This window comes from Belonocnema kinseyi, chromosome 6 (genome assembly GCF_010883055.1).
Source record: "Belonocnema kinseyi isolate 2016_QV_RU_SX_M_011 chromosome 6, B_treatae_v1, whole genome shotgun sequence".
In the NCBI taxonomy this organism is placed as follows: Eukaryota; Metazoa; Arthropoda; class Insecta; order Hymenoptera; family Cynipidae; genus Belonocnema; species Belonocnema kinseyi.
Window position 1 is genome coordinate 102770020 of NC_046662.1, and position 4253 is coordinate 102774272.

General features: G+C 28.8%; 1 protein-coding gene across 4 annotated transcripts in view; it reads right to left on the reverse strand.

The window, feature by feature from the left end:
* LOC117175009 (caspase-2-like) overlaps positions 1-3226 on the reverse strand; it is a 29103-nt gene extending 25877 nt beyond the window's left edge. For 2 of the 4 annotated variants that reach the window (XM_033364506.1, XM_033364503.1), the window contains exon 1: positions 3139-3226. The gene's annotated coding sequence lies outside the window, so the exon portion shown is untranslated. Of the gene's footprint in view, positions 1-2902; positions 2922-3138 lie in introns of those variants that run through there. The other 2 variants (XM_033364504.1, XM_033364505.1) reach the window with 2 other exon arrangements.
* Between the last annotated feature and the right edge of the window lie 1027 nt (positions 3227-4253).

Sequence of the window (4253 nt, forward strand, 5' to 3'; positions counted from 1 at the left end):
TATAGAGCTCCAAGGAGATTATGTTGAAAAATAAAAAGAAATTTACCCAAAAAAAATTGTTTTTATACTTCATTCTAAGGACTTATTGAACTACCCTCGTATGTACATTATACAGTGCAATCATTTCTTTGTTGCCTAATCTTGAAAGCTTTTTTTCTCGCTGCATTCAACTCCTAATGATTTTATTTTAAATTTTTTATTTAAATGAGATTTTGAATTAAATAGTTAATTATATTATTGCAAACCTCATTTCTAAAGTGAACAAAATATAAACTATTAAACTCTATAAACAAACGTACCGTACTCATGCCGAAGTGTAGGAGGAAATTCATTTTTTTCGTTCAGCTTGACGCTCCGAACTTTTGTCTTCTCTATTTGTTTATTACTAATTTTTCTACTCAAAGCATGGAAAAACTGAAATTTTGTGAATAACAATTTTTTACGCTTTGATAACTGATCAGGAAAACTTCATATTGTCTAAAATTAATGTTTAGGGACTCATAAAATACAAATAATTTGTTTATCATTCCATGTATTTGTTGGAAACAAATTAACAAATAGTCTTATTATCGATAAAACTTTTTGGTGCTAAAAGTTCTTCACATTAATGTAGGAATTACATTTAATAACAAAAATAATTTAAAAGTTTATAATAACTATGGTTATAAACAATTCTTGTGGCAAAATATTATAATTTGAGATTTTTCAAATGATTATTTCCTTCAAGCGCCAGGAAGACTTCAAGTATTCCCTGACACAATAAATATTTAATAATATTTGATAAAATATAACAATTTAAATTTTTGTGAATACATTAGATAAAGAAGTTCAGAAGTTTGGTCCTTTCGCACAGAAATTTTTTTTTGCACTGGAAATATTTTAAGTTGTTGGGCGAATAACTGCTAGTCACAAAAATATGTGAGAAGTTAACAATAACCATTGTTATGAATAATTCTCGTGACAAAATATTCAAATGTAAGGTTTTATCAAAATTTTTATTTTCTTTCATCGTTACAATGGCTATATTCCTAAAAAATGTATCTTTGATCATATTTAGTGGAATAAAAACAACTTACATGTTTATAAACAATTTACATAAAAAATGTCCCAATGTTGGCAGTATCACTCGGAAAAAGTCGGGTTTTCAATCGTAATAGATTGGAAATGAATCATAACACTGCAGCGAAGATTCACTCAATACAAAATCTTTTGACAATAACCCACTGACTTGGCCATTAAAGAAAATTTAAATTGGATAAAACCTTAAGTTTAAATATTTTGTCACAAGAATTGTTAATAACAGTGGTTATTGTTAACTCTTCTAATATTTTTGTGACTAGTAGTCATTCGCCGAATAGCTTAAAACATTTGCAGTGAAAAAAAATTTTCTATGCGAAAGGGCAAACATTTTAAATTTGTTTACAAAAATTTAAATTGTTATATTTTATCAAATATTATTAAATATTTATTATTTTAAGGAATACCTGAAGTCGTTCTGGCCATTGAAGGAAATTATCATTTGAAAAATCTCAAATTCTAATATTTTGACACAAAAATTGTTTGTCACAGTGGTTATTATAAACTTTGAAATTATTTTTGTTATTAAATGTCATTCCTACATTAATGGGAAGCATTTTTAGCACAAAAAAATTTTTCACCGATAATAAGACTTTGTTCATACTGGAAAAATTATTAATAATAAAATAGAGGAGACAAAATTTCGGAGATTCAAGATTTATACAATTTAATGTTCATTTAAAACGCAAAAATTCAAAATCGCAAGAAAATTGAAGGCTCTGGACATTTTTGAATGAAAAAAGTGCATTTCCTCCAACTGTGCGTCATGAGTACGGTACGTTTGTTTATAGATTGTAATAGCTTATAGTCTGTTTATTTTAGAAATGAGGTTTGCAATAATACAATTAACTATTTAATTCAAAATCTCCTTTAAATTTTTAAATAAAATTATTAGGGGCTGAATGCAGCGAGAAAAAAGCTTTCAAGATTAAGAAACAAATAAATTGTTGAACTGTATAAATGTATATATGATGTTGGGTTCAATTTAAATAAATATATACATTATATTAAATCAATTTTCTCATTTATTATTCGTGTCAGTGACTTGTTACCAAATGATTCCCTCAAATTATTTGATTTGAAACTTGCTTCCCTCAAACATTTTAATTACAATTACCACTACTTTTCAACAATGTTTCCTTCAAAACTTGAAATTATTAAGATTTTAAAGGAACAAAGATTCTTTACTTTGCAACTTGAGTTGTAGTCTTACATATTCTAATTGTTATTATATTTATATTGGATATAAGTAATATATTTTTCATTAATTCTTCTGATCATGTACATATTTTAAATATTTTGGTCATAGAGGTCTTAAATATTATTAATTTTCTCATTAGCTACATTAATAATTTCAACAATAAATAATTTTGTTTAACTTTAACAAGTAATAAAATCAATAATACGAGCAAAATAAATCACAAAAATATAAAGTTCGAACTGCTTTCAAAATGTATCTCAAAATTAAATTTTATTCATACTAAACTACATACTTTCATGAATTTTTCTTTTTTGAAATAATTAGTAATAGTTACTCTTGTTTTTTTCATATATTCTTTTCTGTTTACTTGCAAACAGCATCAAGTTTTTAATTATTTTTGCTTTTTCTTAATGCAATTCAATGAAAAAGACAGACCTACTATTTGTGGTGCCATCTGTTGGCTTAGTTTGACCGACATTTTCCCTACGGATCGTAAGAAAACTACTACGGCATACACATACACAGTCGAGGGAGGGGGCTGGTTAGTATACACTGAAATTGGTTGAAAAGCGAAGATTACAGGCAGACAACAAAAGCACATGGTTTCTTTGTTCCATAACGTACACGATTCAAATATTATTCAGAATTCACATGTGCACTATTTACGTTAAATAAACTGAAAATCGGATTAGATTAAAAAACATGCACTTTGATGCACATATGAGAAATAGAAGTAAAACTGTTTTTGTAAATATCTTATATGATTATGTATATATGCATTGCCAGCTGGGTTTTTGAATTATCTTTGTATTTTGTGACTAATAAATGCTGTTATTCATAGCAAAGTGATTACTACTCACAACTAACGGCGTACACTGACCCTGGATAAACATGGAAAACTCAGATGTCAAAACCATGGGTACAGCCATGATCTAAGAATACACGGTCTAGCCATCAGCTCACCCAATTTCGTACCTAGTCGCACTCCACCACATCCAGCCATCTTGGTTATCAGCGGCGTATCTAGACCCAATAGCGTCCATCGCAAGCATGGAAAATTGTACGCCCCCTGCGCAAAATATTTAAAAAATATCTTTGCCTCTACCACTAATTTTCCTTTTTTCTTAATTTTAAAGTGAAGAGATAATTTTGGTAGAATTTGAAATACGTATCTGTATAAATATTTAATTATTTATTTTCAGGTCAGCCCTGAAAATGTGAACTGCAATGTTCACGAAACGTTGGCAAACAATTCGTAGTTTTTTACACGAGTGAAACCCGAAATATCTCTTTTTAGCATTTAAAAAATTATAACTTTAGAATTTCGTACCGAAGATATTAGGTCTAGCGGTTGATTCCGATGCCCTCTAATCTATTTGATCGAATCTCTCTTCTTATCGCATGCAATTATACGGAAATGTGCGATTGTTTGAACAAAGATATTAGATATGATAAGCCTAGATGCGGCACGTGTATAGTTCGAGGACCTAATTGTAGACGGCGCTCTCGGCGAAAATTACCCGATCCCCCATGCCTCTCAACACGAAGATCGCGCCAAACAACTACTTTGCCCCTTCAATTTTCATCCGTCAAACAAGTCCATCAAATAGCTGATACTAAGTCGGTCAATACTTAAAAATATAAAATAAGAATTTTGAATTGAAAATTTTGAATTATTATTTTCAATTGATGAATCAGTTATTTGAAACAATTTTGCATCTAGAATATATGTAGATGCATAAGATGTACTTTCAAATTAAATTAAAATGTAATTGTATCGTAATAAATATTTTTAGCTGCTAGATCTTTTATGGCAAAAATTTATCATTTTTTAATTCAAATTTACTGTCTATCCTACCGAAAGAAATCTCTGAGTTTTCTTTAGCGAAATAGCTTGGCCCATTTGAGTCTATAAACAAAGTCGATTTGAGACAAAATAGTCTCGGAGATAGTTTGAGAGATTTGTGTCCTTTTC